Source organism: Lolium rigidum, chromosome 6 (assembly GCF_022539505.1).
Source record: "Lolium rigidum isolate FL_2022 chromosome 6, APGP_CSIRO_Lrig_0.1, whole genome shotgun sequence".
Classification (NCBI taxonomy): Eukaryota; Viridiplantae; Streptophyta; class Magnoliopsida; order Poales; family Poaceae; genus Lolium; species Lolium rigidum.
This window is the reverse complement of record NC_061513.1, coordinates 8,268,153-8,288,268: the sequence shown is the minus strand read 5'-3', so window position 1 is coordinate 8,288,268 and position 20,116 is coordinate 8,268,153. Positions and strand designations below refer to the sequence as shown.

The 20,116-nt window shown below is 49.1% G+C and overlaps 1 pseudogene; it reads right to left on the bottom strand.

The window, feature by feature from the left end:
• Nucleotides 1–17,474: 17,474 nt before the first annotated feature.
• LOC124662126 lies at nt 17,475–18,561 on the bottom strand (annotated as a pseudogene).
• Between the last annotated feature and the right edge of the window lie 1,555 nt (nt 18,562–20,116).

Genomic DNA, 20,116 nt, shown 5'->3' with positions numbered 1-20,116 from the left:
ATGAATCCTTTTGGGGAGCAGAGCTGCAATCACAAAGCACCTGGCCCGTGACTCTATGTATCTACAACCTTCCTCCTTGGTTGTGCATGAAGCGGAAGTTCATTATGATGCCAGTGCTTATCCAAGGCCCAAAGCAACCGGGCAACGACATTGACGTGTACCTAAGGCCATTAGTCGATGAACTTTTGGAGTTGTGGGCCAAACCAGGTGTACGTGTGTGGGATGAGCACACCGAGCAAGAATTTGACCTACGAGCGTTGCTATTCGTAACCATCAATGATTGGCCTGCTCTCGGTAACATTTCGGGACAGACGAACAAAGGATACAATGCATGCACACACTCGTTTAGATGAGACTCGAAAGTAAATATTTGGAAAAAAGCGTAAAAGTTGTGTACCCGTTCAATCGTCGTTTCCTTCCGCGCAAGCATCCCTTAAGAAAAAAGGCAAGCATTTCGATGGCGAGGCAGACCGCCGTCCGAAGCCTGTCCCCCGTAGTGGTGCTGATATATTTGACATGGTCAAGGATTTAAATGTTATCTTTGGAAAGGGTCCAGGCAGTCAACCTGTTCTGAAAGACTCCGACGGACACGCGCCCTCGGACAAGATTTCTTTCAATCAAGCACACTACACAGTTCTATACAATTCCATCTTGGTGGCTCCGTACATCGAGAAACATAAGAATGCTTTACGAGAAATAAACCCGGGCCAGCCCGAGTCCTTGATTACACGTGAACACATGAATACCTTCGGCAGCTTGGTTGCAAAGACATCTCATTAATGACCCATCTGCCGTGGAGCAGCTGTACTTGTTGTCTAGGTTACCATCTTCAAACATATGTACATTCCAAGGGTACGAGATAAATGGGAATACATTTTACACGATGGACCAAGATAAAAAGAGCACCAACCAAAACAGCGGTGTCCGCTTCGATGCAAAAGACGAGAATGGGCAGACCACCACATATTATGGATACATAGAGGAGATATGGGAACTTGACTATGGTCCCACTTTTAAGGTCCCTTTGTTTCGGTGCAAATGGGTGAGGCTCAGCGGTATACATATTGACGATAAGTACGGTATGATAACAAGTGGATCCCAACAATCTTGCGTACCTGGACGAGCCATTTGTCCTAGCCAGCGAGGTGGCTCAAGTTTTCTACGTGAAGGACATGTCTAGCAAATCAAGAAAAAGAAATCAACAAAAGAATACATCAACCGAGGAGCCAAAGCGCCACATAGTTCTTTCGGGGAAAAGAAACATCGTGGGAGTGGATGAGAAGACAGACATGTCAGAAGATTATAATAAGTTTAAAGAAATTCCGCCCTTCACGGTGAAAATTGACCCAAGCATCTTACTAAATGATGAAGATTCTCCATGGCTACGGCGTAGAAGATCACAACACTAGATGGCGATGTAATAATGTATTCTTCATATATAGTTCCCAAGACAATCTCTACATTTATGTAATAATGAGAACCCTTTCCCCAACACTGTTAGAGGGAAAAAGAAATTTTTCCGAGGAGCAGCTTCCGAAGATGCCGTAGGGCGTGTGCACCAACGACATCTTCGAGAAGCTGCGCCACGGGAGATTTCCCAACCCTTTCCTTCATCCATGGGAATGAAACCGTGCTTGGCTTGTTGATCTGCTTGGCAAGGCGTATTGATGCTCCTTTTATAGGCACGACACCGCTTCTACTTTGTCTTGTTCCTTCGACAGGGCGTGGTGTGCTACATGCTTTATCTCATCGAGCATTGCGTCCACCCACGCATCCTTATCCTGCCGACAGCTTTAGTCCCGGTTGCAACCACCAACCGTGACAAAAGGTTACCGACACATCCTTATCCCGCCGACAGCTTTAGTCCCGGTTGCAGCCACCAACCGTGACAAAAGGTTACCCGCACATCATCCCCCGGATAAGGCCCTCCTAGATAAGCCTCCCCAGTCTTTTGTCCCGGTTTGAGCCTCCACCCGGGATGAAAGTTTCGCGCGCCTCTTCGTTCCCGCCTATTTTCTTCCCGCATTCCCGCCATTTTTTCACTATATATATGTAGGCCTTGGACTCATATCTCGCAAACCTCATCACTCTCTCCCATGGCTTCCATCGTATGTCTAACACCCCGGGAGGCGGAGGCGCTTTGCGCCTCGAACTACCCCTGCCCGCCCGGCTACCGCGTCCCGACCGGCTGGTTGCTGAGCGTCGGAGGCGTACCGGTCCCTCCTATCCCTGTAGGTGTTCCACGCGAGATGGCCATCACAAACCACTACTATTTCGAGCTCACGCCTGAGCAGCGGAGGAATCCCCAGTGGCATCCCGACTACAGCCCGACTTGGGACAGCTTCTTCATCAATCGGCGTGAGAGGGCAGTTGCCAGGTACGAGGACGACGGCCCGCCTCCTTCGAACTTGAACGAGGCCGGCCGTCGGATGTGGTGGCGCGGCCGGACTCTCCAGAGCGTCATGGCCTATCGTGGCCCCCGCCTGCGCTACCCTCAATCCCAGCCCACGCGTGGTCATCCGCCGAGGTTCGACAACCGCGACCCCGATGCTAGCGACGATGACGTCGGCGACTTTGATGACTACAGTGGCGAATATTATAGGACTAGGCACGACTATGATTGAATGGCTCCAACATTCGAATCGGCCATGTATCTTATTTTTCGGTTGAGGTCCGTACTTTAATTTCAGTTCAATCGTAATAAATTTCGTGTCAACCACTTTATTGAACAAAAACAACCGACAACGACTTTATAAACTAAATTTAAACTAATAGAACCGACAACGACTTTATTGAAATTACAATAAAATAGATAAATTACTAGTCTAGTCTCTACTCGTCGTCGGAGGTTGTCTCCGTCCAAATGTCATCCCACCGAGGGTCGTTTTCGGTCCAAGTTGTATTCGGGTTCTCGAGCTCGAAGGCGGCGACGGCCCGACGGTGGCGCCTGTTGGACCTGCGTTGTGCCCTAAGGTTAGCAAAGAACGCGTCGGGGACTGCGCCCTCCACCGGCGCATCAACCGCTCGTCGCGCTCGGCGATGGCGATCCTGCGCTGCACCTGGCGATGCCGGCGACGGTCCTCGTCGTCGACGAGGCACGGCGGTGGCGCGAGGAACTCCGCCTCCTCTAGCGATTCAACATCCGGGAAGTTCATGTCGTGCCCTGGCCGCCGAAAGCGCCACGCCGCCGCGTCGTAAGCGCGCGCCGCCTCCTCCGGCGTGTTGTACGTGCCGAGGGTGAGGCGGAAGCCACCGGGGCGTATCTCGGCGGTGAACCTACCGCTCGGACGCACTCGAACGCCACGGAAACCGGACGCCCCTCGACGACGTGGAGGCATCCCGGAGATGAATGAGCGGAGGCGGTGGTGACGTGTGGTTGCGCCCGCACTCGTCGCTCTATATAGCGCACGCGGGGCATGGCACGTGTAAGCGGTGGCTACACGTCGCACGCCGGCGTCGGCGGGGCGAGGCACGTGGTAGCGGTGGCTACACGTCGCACGCCGGCGTCGGCGGGCGAGGCACGTGGAAGCGGTGAAACGTTTGATATGATGCGAGATGCAAATAGTTATATGCATGTCATATTCATGTTCATTGGATTTTTCTGATCAATTTTCATATATAAAACTTTTGTATTTGAGGTACCATTCAAAAGTTATTGAAATAATAGTTTTATTAAGTTAAAATAGAAAAAAAAGGGGTGATCCGTGGCACAACCCATCCAACGGCTCTAGGCCGTTGGATTCAAACGGCCAGAGCCGTTGGATGGGCTGTGCCACGGATCAGCCATCTCCCCCTCCTACCCCCTTTTGTCGCGGGTCGTGGCTTGGCCCGCGATAAAAGGCCCCCCCTTTTATCGCGGGTGGTGGCACGACCCGCGATAAAAGGGGGGCCTTTGTCGCGGGCCAAGCCACGACCCGCGACAAAAGGTGCTAGGTATAAATACCTAGCGCCGCGGGCGGTGCCTCCACCCGCGATACCCGGAGGCCAACACTTAGCCATTTTCACGCCGCCAGGCTGCCGGATTTTTGCGTCGCGCCGCCGTCGCCGCCTCGACCTCCTCCGGCGCCTCCTCGTCGAGCCTCCGCCGCTCGTGCGCCGCCTCGGCCGCCTCTGCCGCGCGCGCTCGGGGCCGCCGCGCCGCGCCGCCGCTCCCTCCGATCTGCAGCGCTCGGGGTCGCCGCGCCGCGCCGCCGCTCCCTCTCCTCAGCCTCGGCCGCCGCCGCCTCCCTCGTGCGCCGCCGCCTCCCTCGTGCGCCGCCGCCTCCGCCTCCCTCGTGCGCCGCCGCCTCCCTCGTGCGCCGCCGCAGGTAGTGCCAGTACCGGCCGGCGCCGGCCTTGGCCTTTTTTTTTGTTATTTTGTTATTATTACTTCTATGTAATTAGTTATTATTAGTTTTATGTAATTAGTTATTATTAGTTTTATGTAATTGGTTATTTTGTTATTATTAGTTTTATGTAATTAGTTATTATTAGTTTTATGTAATTAGTTATTATTAGTTTTATGTAATTGGTTATTTTTTTATTATTAGTTTTATGTAATTAGTTAATGGTTAAATAGTTAGTGATTTTCTATATTGTTAAATAGTTAGTTTATAGTTATTTTGTATATGGTTAAATAGTTAGTTTATTTTGTATATAGTTAGTATATAGTTAGTATAGTACCGACGCCGACACCGACGCCGCAACTCCCTCTTTTCTCGCCCTCTCGCGAAAACCATCGACGCCGCAACTCCCCTCTTCTCTCCCTTCTCGCGAACAACCGACGCCGACACCAGCCCTCTCCCTCTCGCAAACACCTCTCTCTCCCTCTCGCGAAACCACCGACGCCGCAACTCCCCTCTTCTCTCCCTCTCGTGAACAACCGACGCCGACACCGGCCCTCTCCCTCTCACGAACAACCGACGCCGATTAGGGTTAGGGTTAGGTTAGTTTTTGGGTAGCTAGGGTTAGGGTTTGGTTTGGGTTAGAACATGTACTTATCGATTTAATTTTTTGCAGAAACAATGGATCCATTCGAACGGGACTTGGAACAGGAAGACATTTTCGCGAACATAATCCGCGATGGTCATGGAGAAGCCGGCGGCTCCGGTGATCATGGAGATGCCGGCGGCTCCGGTGATCATGGAGAAGCCGACGGCTCCGGTGATCATGGAGAAGCCGGCGGCTCCGGTGATCATGGAGAAGCCGGCGGCTCCGGTGATGGAGAAAACGACGGCACCGGTCATGACGAGGTATACGATCGCTTGAGGCATTAATGGAATTCTATATGTACATATGTATATAAATTAACTGATTTTTATTCTCTTAGGCCTCCGAAGATAAGTTGGAGAAACGAGGCCCGGCAAAGAGATCGGGCAAAAGAGACCACTTCAACATTGAAGCTATATCACCGGAAGGCCAACCCGTGGCACCCGCGAGTGTCGCAGTGACATTTAAGAATCAGTGCGGAGTTGTGGTTAGAGATCATATCCCGATCACTGTTAGAGAATGGAACAAGACCAAGAATGTGTCCGAAGATCAGGTTGCCGATAGGTACAAGAGCACACTTTTTGACGACCTCATGTCACATTTCACTTTGCCAAATTTGGGATCGGAGTCTGAGAATGCCAAGCAGAGGGCGCTAGTGAAGAAGTGGGCTCTTAAGAAGATGGGGGAACTTTTCCGGGCGTATAAGAACCGGTTATGGCAAAATTATAAGAAAGACAAGAAGCCTCCAGTATTCGAAAACTATCTAGCGAAGCGAGGAGCATAACCGGGAAGAATTTGTGAAGTACAAAGAATCAGAGGAGGCTGTGAACCTGTCAAAGAAAAACAAGAAGAATGCAAGCGAAAAGAAATATCACCATCATACGGGGCGAGGGGGCTACGAAGTAGCCATGCCTAAGTGGGATGCACAAGAGGCCGAGATGAAGCTGAATGGGATCACTCCGGAACCGGAGCGAGAAGGATGGGACATTAGGGCTCGGAATTGGTTCCTCGCGCATGGCTGTGAGTATGATATGAAGACAGGGAACATTGTTGAAACCGACAGCGAGGGTTAGGGTACCCGGGGAAGAATGGATTAAAGTGACGACAGAAATAAAGGCGGGAAAACTAAAGTTTGCTCCCGATAGAGAGAAAGACTTGCCGACGCTTGTCCTCGGTAATCCCGAGAAGGGAGGACGAACAAGAGGCTTTGGCCCTAGTGTTCCGTGGTCGCTTGGGTTTCCGGCCGACGCGGAGACTTATAGAAGCCGAGCGAGAGATAAAAACGCGAGCTGGAGGTGCGAGAATGAAAGGATGGCCGAGTTCCAACGCCGACTTGACCAGCAGCAGCGGGAGCTTCAGCAGCAGCAGCGGGAGATAAATGAACTAAAAGGACAGCGCCCGCCAGATAATACCGCTGACATATCTCAGCGACGAGACAGCAGTGTGGCCGACTCGGAGGCCCCTTCTACACCTTGTGATGATAGATGCCGGTCCTGGCGACCCCTTGGATGGAATCAAGGAGCAAACACCTTGTGATCTCCATGAGGTGTTCAGGAAGGTTTCTGTTAAGGTGGCGGTCGGCTATTTCTTACCGGCATTTGGACCTGAAGGTGAGCCGGCAACATGGCATGGCAATCCCATTCCAGCTGGCTATGCTCATGTCGGGGTGGATTCAGTTGTCCCGTCGTGGGAGACATTGGAGCTTGATATCCCCGGAGGTGATGGGGGCTTACACTCGGAGAGGTGCTCGGGAGAAATCATTCTCTCGGGAAAAGAAGAACATCAAGCTGCCGAGCCGGGTAGCCCCTACCGGTCGTCCGAGCAGGTCACCATCACCTCCTCCGGATGATCGCAGGCCACCATCTCCTCCTACCGATCACATGTCGCCACCATCACCCCATGGGTACGACGTCGACCACGACATCTGTAGTCCATCTCCATCTCCAGCGCCGCCGCCTCCGCCCACTAAGACTCGGAATGCACCCTACCGGAAGCATTTCAAGAGTCCGGTCCGCAAGTTGTCGCCCCTCCCAAAAGTACCAAAGGTTCCTCCCCCCGTCCTTGGGATCTTACTGTCGAGGAAAATGCGACCGCTGTTGCGAAACACAACTATGATCATTTCCATAAGCCAAAACCTCCAGCGCCAGAGCCATACACCGAGAAGCAAATAGCATATGCTACTTCTTTTCTGAACACACCATCGCAATATGACTTGCACGAGAAAAAGGATGACTATACACGCCACCTTGCGAAGGTAATTGATGACAAGGCTAAAAAGAAGAAGGAGGATGACGAGGCTAAGAAGAAGAAGGAGGATGAAGAGGCTAAGAAGAAGGAGGATGGCAAGGCTAAGGAGAAGGATAGTGCTAGCACGAGCAAATCATCAGCCGGGAAGAAGACAAGTGCACCCCTCAAGGCGCCCAAGCAAACGACAAAAGGCAAAAAAAGAAAGGAAGTTTCCCAGCTCGGAGAACAGGCCAAACAATCGATCCCGAGCACTCAAAGTGTTTGATGTTCCCAAGTTGTACCAGACAACATGGTGAAGGTTTCAATCTGGATGAAGCCGAGGCGCTAGCGGCTTCGATGTCCTGTACCGTGGAGGAATTGCTGAGTGCCGCAGATGTTGCACTACCCTTTGCCGACATAGCTCCTACATTTGTCTACGGGGCCGACTTGGTCGGTAGAGAGCGGCTGGATAAAATGCCAACGCATATGCGGAATTTGCATCGGTGGTACCTTGATGCGTGCAAGGAGAACCAAAAGTACATCGTGGCGAAGATCCCACGTGAATATTACTACCGAAAGGAGGAGATCCATATTGAGATGAATGAACTCGGCGGTTATTCAATTTAGAAGCCCTCGACAAATCTCTCATGAGATGCTATTGCTTGTAAGTTGTTAACTACATCTAAATTCATTTTCATTCAGTTCATGTTCGTTTTCATTGCATATACTCATTATATCTTATGTGTTCTCTTATGCGGATCGAAGATCGGTGAATGCAAAAGTAATAATATTATCAATATTGGGTTTGTTGACCCCGATAAAGTACATGTTCAAACGGTAAAGCATAGCGCGTCGGATACGGGGGAAACCTACTAAGGTTTTTGGGGAGCAAAATTTCGTGATTCAATACTTGTTTCCTTACAACTACGAGTGAGAGTCTTAATGATCTTTTATGCACATTCAGTTTTGCTTACTCGATGTTAAGTGTAATTCCTGACGTATATACATAAACATGTGCAGCTTCCACTGGATTCTACTAGACATTCAACTTGATAAGGGAATAGTTGAAGTAAGGGACCCAATGAGTAGAGGCTCTGGACGGGTTCCGCGACCTGCGAAGTTGCTCCAAGTGTAATTTCCTTCATCGCCGCGCTATATCTTTCGTGAGATATCAATTAATTATCCACTCATTCAATCATTCTTTTGCCTGGCAGGACTTGGAAAGCTTTCAAGAAAAACATTAAGGGTACCAGGCGGAGAAGCTAACATTTACTACTCGTACCGTGCGCCCAGCAGCCACAAGGGACGAATCTATGTGGATACTACGTTTGCGAGTTCATTCGCATGTTAACCACTGAGAAGCAGAACAATAATAAATTCAACGTAAGCAATAACATTCACAACTTTATTTATTTTCGTCAATATTTCGTTATCACATTGATATAGTCATACTCATCATCTCATTTTCCTATATAGGTCGACTACATGCGGGACACACTCGAACCAAAGGAACACCTACTAGGAATTGCGGAGGAAGTAGCGGGAGTTTTGCTTAGAGAAGTAATAGACAACAACGGCTTGTTTAGTCCTAATAGGCGCTCTCCCTCTCCCCAAGTTTAATTAGTCCCGGTAGTCGTGAGCTCATGTATATATATATGTAAGGGGAATCGACTTTTGTTTCCAATATTTGGTTGATCAATCTATATATAAATGAACGTGTGTACAACTTCTAGTAGCGTATAAATATATGCAACTTTAATTTCGAATAAAAGGGGGCGGTGGCGGCGGGGGCGGGGTGGGGGCTGCATCCCTCAAACCCTAAAGCAGCAGGTTTCGGGAGCGCCACGTCGAGGACCTTTTGCCGCGGGTGGTAATACCGCCCGCGACAAAAGGGTCTGTCCACTGCGCGCCCGCGTCCGCCACGTGGTCGACCATATGTCGCGGGTGGTAAGTGACCCGCGACAAAAGGTGGACCTTTTATCGCGCCTCCGTTGTCGCGGCTGGCGGCCCGCGACAAAAGGGGCTCACCACCCGCGGCAAAAGGCCTGTTCTCCACTAGTGTGGCGAGAAGGTGGTCACCAAGATGGAGAATCCAGCTTTTGTGACCTGGAACGAGAGGGACCAGCAGGTACTGGCTTACCTTCTCAGCTCTATCTCCCGTGAGGTGCTGGTGCAGATCTCCGAGCACCAGACCGCACATGAGGCCTGGGCAGCGATTCAAGAGATGTATGCCTCTCAGTCGCGCTCAAGGATCATTGGGCTCCGACGTGCCCTCAATGATCTGAAGAAAAGGGAGATGAGTGCTGCAGTCTACTTCAACAAAGTGAAGGGGCTGGCTGATGAGTTGGCCATGGCCGGCAAGAAGTTAGATGAAGACGACGTCATCAATGCGGTTCTTAATGGATTGGATGGAGAGTACAATCCCCTCGTCGAGGCAATCTCGGCGCGGCTGATGTCTACAGGGATATCCCTGAGTGAAGTTTATGCCATGCTATTGGCATCTGAAGCACGACTCGAGGCGCAAAGTGCAGATGCCGGCGCCGGCGGCTACTCTGTGAACCTCGCCTCACGGGGCGGGTACAATGGCCAGAGTGGTGGTCATGGAGGATACCGTGGCGGCGGAAACAACAATCGCGGTGGCTATGATGGTGGACGTGGAAACCAGGGGCACTATGGAAATAGTTCAGGCGGTGGTCAGCAGTATGGCAATGGGCAGTACATCAACAACGGACAGTACAATACCAACAACAACTATATATGGTGGACGTGGTCAGGGAAATCAGGGAAATCGTCCTAGGTACACAGGTCCTCCTTGTCAAATCTGCAACAAGGCCGGACATCCTGCCTACCGGTGCTTCAAGAGGTTCAACCGCAACTTTGTGACACCCGAAATTCAAGTTAATGCGGCTACATCTGATGCATCATACGGTGTTGATACCAACTGGTATCTTGATACCGGGGCGACCGACCATGTTACTGGAGAACTCGACAAGCTTGCTGTTCGTGATCGCTACTCCGGAAACGAGAAAGTCCACACAGCTAGTGGACAAGGTATGGAAATAAAACATATTGGTCATACGTACTTTCATACCCCTGATCGTCCTATTCATCTAAATAATATCTTGCATGTTCCAAATGTCACCAAAAGCCTTGTTTCTGCCTCTAAACTTGTATCTGATAATCACACTTATGTTGAAATTCATCCAAGTTTCTTCTCTGTCAAGGATCAGGGCACGGGGAAAATCCTCCTTCACGGAAAGAGTAGAGGTGGTCTTTATCCTCTACGCGACGCCTCCTCCGCTTCTTCCAAGCAAGTTCTTAGTGCAAGCAAACCTTCATCTACCCGGTGGCATTGGCGTCTTGGGCACCCTTCGTTTCCAGTTGTCGAGCAAGTGCTTAGGAGTAATAATCTTCCATTTTCAAATAAACATGATGAGTCAGTATGTGATGCTTGTCAAAAAGGCAAGAGTCATCAGTTGCCGTATCCTCGGTCTACTAGTGTGTCTAGTGCTCCTCTAGAGCTTATTTTTTCGGATGTGTCGGGGCCTGGCCCTGTTTCTGTTGGTCGTTACAAGTACTATGTGAGTTTTATTGATGATTTTAGCAAATTCACCTGGATCTATTTGCTTAAACATAAATCTGATGTGTTTCAGAAGTTTCGAGATTTCCAACAACATGTTGAACGCCTTTTTGATCGCAAAATTCTTGCTATACAATCCGATTGGGGAGGCGAGTATCACAAACTAAATTCTTTTTTTACACGTGTTGGTATATCACACCATGTTTCCTGTCCCTATGCTCATCAACAAAATGGCTCCGCGGAGCGTAAACATCGACATATTGTTGAAGTAGGACTGTGTATGCTAGCACATGCGTCCATGCCTCTTAAATTCTGGGATGAAGCTTTTCTCACAGCCGTTTATCTCATTAATCGGCTTCCTAGCAAAGTGATTCAACTTCAAACTCCTACGGAAAAATTGTTCAACTCCAAACCCAATTATTCCTTTCTTCGTGTTTTTGGATGTGCGGTGTGGCCAAACCTTCGACCATATAATAAGCACAAACTTCAGTTTCGATCTAAGCAGTGCGCCTTTTTGGGTTATAGCGGGTTGCACAAAGGATACAAGTGTCTTGATATTTCTACAGGACGGGTTTATATTTCTCGCGATGTCACTTTTGATGAATCCGTTTTTCCCTTTTCCACTCTTCACCCTAATGCTGGTGCTCAACTACGAGCCGAGCTTCTTCTCCTTCCATCGGTTCTTCGAAATCCTTCCATCACAGAATCAGGGGATGATTTACGTCATGATCATATGTCTATTACTGCTGATTATTCTGTTGAAAACAGTGTGCAGAGTTCTTCTGTTGCAGATAATCCTAGGCATGATACCGAGGTAAATTCTCCAGCAGCATCGGCTGACATGCCGATAGAACCATCATGGGGATCCTCGTCACCTGAAGTCTCCGCGCGTGTGCATGCGCGTACGGACAGTGCGGGGGAGGCTGCATCCTCCACTCGGGCCAGTCCAGGCTTGCAACTTGGCTCAGCATCCACGCCCACTAGTGATGCATTGCCTTTAGGCGCTGATGCTGATTCTTTGATGGGATCGTTGTCCTCTGCACCAAATGGACAGCCCTTTGGACCGTCTGTGCTTTCAAGTCCTGTTGCTCCGGCTGTTCCAGCTACTGGCATTCGTACACGCTCTAAAAGTGGTATTTCATGTCCCAAAAAAATTACTGATGGTCGTATTCGTTGGTGTAACTTTTGCAGTACAGGTGAACCTGACAATGTTCACGAAGCTCTTGGAGATGCAAAGTGGAAAGGGGCTATGGATGAAGAGTATCTTGCCTTGTTAAATAATCAAACGTGGCATCTTGTCCCTAGTCCTCCACATGGCAATATTATTGATTGCAAATGGGTTTACAAAATCAAGCATAAAGCTGATGGTACTATTGACAGGTATAAGGCACGGTTAGTGGCAAAGGGTTTTAAACAGAGGTATGGCATTGATTATGAGGATACCTTTAGTCCGGTTGTTAAGGCTGCAACTATTCGCCTCATTCTGTCCTTGGCGGTCTCTCACAATTGGGTGATGCGTCAGTTAGATGTGAAGAATGCGTTTCTTCATGGCGTTCTGGAAGAAGAGGTTTATATGCGGCAACCTCATGGGTATGAGCATCCTGATACTCCAAGTTATGTGTGTAAGCTTGATAAAGCTTTGTATGGTCTCAAACAGGCTCCTCGTGCCTGGTATTCTCGGCTGTCTTCCAAACTTAATGATCTTGGTTTTCTTGCATCCAAAGCTGATACTTCCTTGTTCTTCTATCGCAAACATCATGTCCTCATTTTTATGCTCATATATGTTGATGACATAATTGTTACTAGTTCATCTGCTGAGGTTGTTGATGCAGTTCTTAAGGATTTGCGCATGGATTTTGCGCTCAAGGATCTTGGATCTCTCCACTACTTTCTTGGCATTGAGGTACAACATGTACCTACTGGCATTTTAATGTCTCAACAAACTTATATTTCGGATGTCTTGAAGCGTGTTGGCATGAGGGACTGTAAAGCTGTTACCACCCCACTCTCAACATCCGAGAAGTTGTCTCTTACTGAAGGAGAACCGCTTGATGATAGTGATGCTACCAGGTACAGAAGTATTGTTGGTGCACTACAGTATGTTACTCTTACACGTCCAGATATATCATTCTCTGTTAATAAGGTGTGTCAGTTTCTCCATGCACCTACTACACTGCACTGGACAACAGTAAAAAGAATTCTGAGATATCTTAAACATACTATCAGTCTTGGACTTCGACTTGTGAAATCAGAGTCTACCTTGGTCAGTGCATTTTCTGATGCAGATTGGGCAGGATGTCCAGATGATAGGAGATCCACTGGAGGGTTTGCTGTGTTCCTTGGGTGTAACCTTATTTCCTGGAGTGCGCGCAAGCAGGCAACTGTTTCTAGATCTAGCACTGAGGCTGAGTACAAGTCTCTGGCAAATGCTCCTGCTGAAATAATATGGGTACAAACTTTATTGACAGAACTAGGCATCAGTCATCCGAGAGCAGCATCTTTGTGGTGTGATAATTTGGGGGCTACCTATTTGTCAGCTAATCCTGTGTTCCATGCAAGAACTAAACATATCGAAGTGGATTATCACTTTGTTCGAGAAAGGGTAGCTAATAAGCTACTAAATATCAGATTTATTCCTACGGGTGATCAAGTTGCTGATGGGTTTACGAAGCCACTGTCACAGAGACAACTTGAAGCTTTTAGACACAATCTCAACTTAAATAAGTTGTGATTGAGGGAGGGTGTTAAACGTTGTAATTGTGGCGTGAGTTGTAAACTGATACGGCTGTAGTATTAGTTGAGATCTCATGTAGTCCTTACGTGTATAGGTAGATGGCTTAGACGCCAAGGAAGATCTCCTAATCAACAACCGTATCAATCTATGTATTATGTCTATATATTAACACGCACGCGTCCCTGCCAGAGGTATACGCTTAACCCAAAACTTCTTTAGCTTACGCATGCCAACTTTATTCCACATGAATGAGACAAAACCATGCCATACTTCGAAGGTGCATCCCACCGTCGAACCTGATTGCTGCTATCTCGCACTCGCAGGAGTGCCGATCTCTACTTGGCCATCTTGGCCAGTGTTTGCATCTACTATGTTGCGTTACGCATGTTTCCTAAACTGATCATACGTATACGCCGCCGTAGACAAGGCTCCGCGCGTATGAACCGGTCAACTAAGATGACAAGCTGTAATTGTGAGTTGTAACACCATGAGATCGAGGAGAAAAAAAAGAAGAGCATGTTACGTGCCCCTGGCCACGAGTTTTTGCGTGCATGTGTTCATCTAAGTTGATGTGATAGATCTGTGGACGAATCCCAACAGTCCAACACCCTGGATTTGGGGTTTATCGTAGTAGGTCCTTATGAGTTGCACTACATTATTACAGAACTATTATTGTAGTATTTATGGTGAATCTTTGTTGTGAGATGATGAAATTGCTGTTATGTTGGCATTTTTAATAGATACATGTTTTTCTGTCACAATCTTTGCATATAAGCAGATTCATCTGACTTGGTAAATATTAGTTTTAATCATCACTTATTTATATAACAATGGTATTGGGAACAATCACTAATGGTGTGTGTGAATGTTTACATGGCCGCATCATATTTGTTCCTCCGTAACAGTTCTCTTCTCTTTGACATTATAATATCCGTTGTTGGAGAAATTACCACTCTAGTCCATAGAATAAACAAAATTTCAGCTGTCAAGTCACGCCACACTTATTAAACTGTCCCATCAATCCTCTATGAATGTCCAGTCCCAGAAACTTACCAAGTCGGGAGGTAATCATCGCTGATCAAAGCCCGCAAGACTACAAAGTGTGTAAGCCGTGAGTCAAGATCGGCCTCAGTTAGCCATCACATAGAACGACTGGATACATGTTCATATGAGCTGATTCTGCATGGTTTTGTGTCCTAGACATCTCCCAGTGCCCGTCACATATTCATTGAACACCCGTCGCACCTGTACTGACATCATCTTAATCAAAGTCTACAAAAGGTCACAGTTTCCCACCGTTTTCTCTGCAAAGATGTGTGCCGCCCACACCCTAGGCCCCGACAGGCGCAAGAGAGAGAAGGAAAAGCCCTCGAGGGACCTCTATGAAATGATAAGTTAGAGCATGTCTAACATACCTCCTATTTTTCTGCCCCGTAAAACACGAGTAGAGGGCCCTGTATTCACTTTCCACCGGCCGAAAACTCGTCCGAGCTAGCAGACCCCATGTCCCCACCCCGTAAAATAGAATATTCTGTTTTACGGGGTGGGGATACGGGGTCTGCTAGCTCGGACGAGTTTCCAACCCCTCAAAACAGGGTTTTAGATAACAATTTCAGACAACTATTTGTGATCAAACATAGCACATCCAAAACATGTGATGCATAATTCATAGTTTTTACATCACAACGCGATCAACGTGATCATAGCCAATGTTCAAGCCACCACCAACACCATCATGTGATCAACCATCAACGATTCCATCGCCAGCGCCGCCACCACTCGCCGGAGACTCACCTCGAGGAGTCGACGCATCAACAACACTTGCAGCACGAGCTTGATGCGCGAGCATCTTCCACGCCATGATGTCCGCCTTGGTCTCCTTCCACCACGCCAGCTGATCCTCGTCCATGTGCTCGGTGCGCATCATCATGATATCCCTCTCCTCGGCCAAGAGCTCCTTCATGGCCTTGGCTTCTTTGAGTGCGAGCATCCTCGATTCGGCCTTCACCTTGGCATCTTCCCGCCTTGCTTCCACCTTGGCAAGCTTCACCTCCTTCTTTTTCTCGGTGATGAGGAGCTTGGTCTACAATGTCTTCATCGTTAATGCCTCCTTGGACTTCATGAGTTGATCCAACTTCTCCTTGGAGCTAGCTGCTTAGCCTTCTACCTTCATCCTCTCCTTGGCTTTCTTGGAGCCCTCGGGCTTGCCTATGTTTCTCGCACTCATGTCCTCCGCTTCATCATCCATGCCGAGCAGAGCTTCCTTCTTGCACTTTGGTTCACTGTCCCTCAACTTCCAATTAGGAAGATGTTGAAGCAAGGAAAATCAATGTTGGAACTAAAATTCCTTGTTCTTGGAGCCGGCCATGTCTTTGTATCTTAGTTGAGCATACTTGGGCTGCACAACAACAATATTAATGTGATGTTTGCACATCATCAACACATAGTATGGACAACAACGAAGTTGGAAAACTTCCATAGTCCTCCGGCACGCATCCACTAGGGGGTTGTCAGCCACTTGGTCCATGGCAGCACTCCAACGAGAACATGCTGGTTTGATGGTGTTCCACCGGCCTTCAAGGGAGCAGTATGATCTGTCGGACATACTCTTGGTGCGAGGCTTCAGCTAGTGGTAGAGATCCTCGATGCGCTGCCAATAGCGCTTGCCGGCTTGGTTCACTCCGGTGCACGCATCCATCCCCACCCTACCCCAAGCACGGACCAAGGTCACGTCTTCAATCTCGGTGTAGTTCGAGGTGCGTGGCTTCGGCGCGGAAGCTGGATCAACCTCAACCACCTCCTCGTCATCGACCGCTTTGTCACCCTCAGCCTCCTCCTCCTTGGCATAATCATCAATCCCTTCGACATTGTCCTCCCCATCGAACGCATCGATGCCGGTGCCCAAGTCCACTGAGGAATCGTTGAGCATGTCCATGTACGATGTTGTGCACTCAACATCGAATACCTTGTCTACGTCCATGGAGGGTGGCGGCGGCGCGGGCATCGCCACGGACGGAACAAATGGAGGAGGGGCCGTGGCCTTGGAGGGCAGTGGAGGCGCGAGGCCGATGCAGCTGATTGCCTTTGTCTTCACCTTGCTCGGCGGGGCACCCCTCGGCCCGACCGCCTTCGTCTTTGTCCTGCCCCCCTACTTGGCAGCTCCGGCAGTCACAACCGGCGGAGCTGCCGCCGCCGCAGGGGATTCGAAGAACTGCTTCGGGATCCTCTTCCTCTTCAACGGGATGGTGGCGGAGATCATGGCCGAGACGTCGCCGGCGTTTGGCGGTCCTCCAACGGAGACATCAACCACCGCGGGCGAAGGTGGTGCAGCGCCGGCGGTCGGGGGGCTTGCGGGGGATTTATGGCAGCGAGATCCGGCCGCGTCGTTGTCGGGAAGGGCGGGGCGGAGGAGATCAGGAGGCGGCGGCGGCGGTTGGGTTTTGCTGAAACCCTTCGCGCGCAGTGGAGGAGAGAAGTTGGTTTGGTCCTCTATTCCCCTTCCCACCCCGCACAAGTAGGGGCGAAGAGCCGCCCCGTAGCCAAAACTGGAAAAAAATCGATACGGGGGGCTGATTTACGGGGTCTACTAGACGGCATGGTAGAGCTCTACCCCGTATATCGGCAGTTATTTTACGGGGTTGGGCCTTTTAGGGGGTTTGTTAGACATGCTCTTAGTACTTCTCATGTCCAAAGTGTTAGGATAAGATGTAAAATGTTCTCTAGGGATAATGCTATAATTAAGGAATCAAACAAATGTAGCGACTACACGAAAATTAACACATATATTCCAGCAACCTCCTTTAACAATTTCATTTGCAATAAGTTGCACAATTATATATGTGAGCAACCATGCATTTTAACATGAAATTTACAATACATATAATGTTGGTATCGATATAATATTCTTTCATCACAACTTAGTTATTCATGGGCTGAATATCATTGGTACCCATCCAAGCATGTTGCTTAACTTGCCCTGGTTGTGATCATGGAGATTCCGGCCTGGCGGCCAAACCTTGCGACCTTGCAGTCAGTGGCAAATATGTTGGAAGAGACATATCTGGGGCCACCACCCATGATCGGCATGTTGGCACTCACACTGAGCTTGTTGATGTAGTTAGTGCTGTAGGTCTGCCCAAGCACGCCGTGCACGTCATCGGTGAGGTCGTAGAACTTGAACCCAAGGTCGAAGTGGGCGAGGCTGTCATCCTCTGTGACGCCGTAGCTGTGGATGCGCGAGTCCTCATCCGTGATGGGCACAACCCTGGCCAAGATTTCGAACACTCCCTTGAGCACAGAGCACAACGCTGACACCATTGGCCTCGGAGGTCCTGGTGATGGTCAATGCCGGTACAGTGGTGGATTGCCATTGCCCGTTAATCTCGTCAGGGATGTCGATGGGCTTGCCATCTAAGGTGAGCTCAAGGCGGTCAACCTCACTGTCCCAGACGACGGTCTTCTGGGCGCCCATGTAGAGGCGGTGCTCAGCGAAGCGGATGCCGAGGGCTTGGATCCATGTGAAGTCCCGACTCATGGCAGGGTTACGCTTACCGATGAAATGGGCATTGATGTGGAGACCAGTGTCAGAGACTATACAGAAATTCTGGCCCTTCTTGCCGTGAAAGTAGAAGTTATTGCCGTCGGCGCCCGTGAAACGCGGGTCGCCGCAAGTGAAGCCGGGGAACAAATCACACACTTGAAAAGGAGGTTATGTTAAGCATGTTTTAGATACCCAGGTTTAATGTGTAAGGAGGAGCTACCAAGGCTTTTAGTATATGCTTACGGCAGTACGTGGTGCAGGTTGGGCAGTAGACGAGGCACTCCTCAGGGCAGCGCGATTGGGGCAGGTGGTGAGGCATGGCTTGCTGTTGTCCATGGGTTCGATGCAGGTAAGCACCTGGTTCCTCTTCCCCGGGTGGATCGTCTTGTACTTGCGCAACGGCGCCGGCGGCGGAGGCCCCGGCTGATTCCCGTCGACGGCGGCGACGAGGAACAACACAGCCACGAGAGCGGCAATCGCTGCCGCTGCCATGGTTTGCTGCTGCGTGGCCATGTTGGCAGGACTGCTTCAGGTGACGGCTGTCAGTTGAGATATCTGTGTGTTAGTGTGAGTGGGCTACCGGACATTGGATGGCGCTAATTTATAGAGCGGTAAGTTGGATTTGATTGGCTTGCTATAGCTGACCTGGAATCTTTGTATGAGTGAGAAGAGGACTCCTTCGTGTGATTAATTAGATACGACTTGCATTAAAATTTTGGTGGAAAAGGTGCATGCGTATGCCTCCTGATCACCGTAATGAAACTCTATTTAGCTGACCTTGCTCTCTTGGTCAACTGTATAGGGGTACCTGGTACGCTTGCATATGCTTGCGTACATGCACCGGTTGCATCTCTCCCAACCCTTTTGACTAGCCATAGCAGAGAGTAACATGCACATGTTATTAATCTATTTACTATCTCTATAGTGAGTAGTAACATATATGTGGTATCATGTAAGATCATACTTATTAAGTTGGCATTTTGTCTTGAGAAATGTGATATTATGGTAACATACTCCATCCGCAAGAAGTGACCCCATCTCACTTGGTTAGTGAAGTGGATGTACAACCCAGCCACCTAGGTTTAAGTCTTCAGGGACGTTCCCTACCATATTCCTTTTAAAACATATACTCCAAAATGTCACCAAAATGTCTTGGGTTGTGTGATGTTATACCTATGTTACTCCAACTATAAGTAGTCTAAGAAGCGACATCCAGCCATATTAGCGTCCTTGAATTTATAATCGATCATATACTAATTCCATATAGACCCACTTGAACAAACTACCCATAACGACTTGTCTTCCCCTCTGGATGGGGCACGCCTGGATGAAGGATGCGGTGCTGATCTGCTAATAGCAATGGGCGAAGCTAACAATGCATATCCTTTACTAGGAAATCATGGGCGGGCCATGGCCTAGTTAGACCCCTATGTAGCCCGGGCCCTGCCATTTCCTGCCCCAGCATGGTACTGCTCTTTAAGAGCGTGTTTGTTTGCATGATGCTAACATAAATGGCAAGAAAATCAAGTTACCGTAGTATTTTGGTGGAATTGGAGTTTTACTTATTTTGTTTGGTTCATCTTCGATAATGTCATTTGATTACGTACATTGCATGCCGTCGCTCATCTTCGAGCAATGCCGCTGCTCCTCCCGCCCATAATACTTTGCGTCGGTGAAGGAAGTTGAGGGAAGATCAGGGGTCCTCCACTGCCGCATTGCAGTGAAGGGGATCAACGACCATCGTCGCTCATTCCACGACGACACAACTGCTCCTTCCACGGTTCATTTCTTGCTATTGAAAAATTAATGAGGATGATGACCACCAAAGCTAGCGCTACAAAGAACATCGAGTGGAGAGGATAGTTGAGGAGGGCCATCATCAGGTTCCCCACAAGCCTTCTTGCTGGTAACGCCATATATATATTTCCGGTAGGGTGGTGAGCTATAATGGAGTTGACTTGGGTTGTAATCTGCTTACACACAGTCACTACGGGAAAACTTGCCGTTGCCGTGCGATCTGTCGCATGGCAAAGACCCTTTATTGTCCGGCAAAGGCTTTACCGTGCGT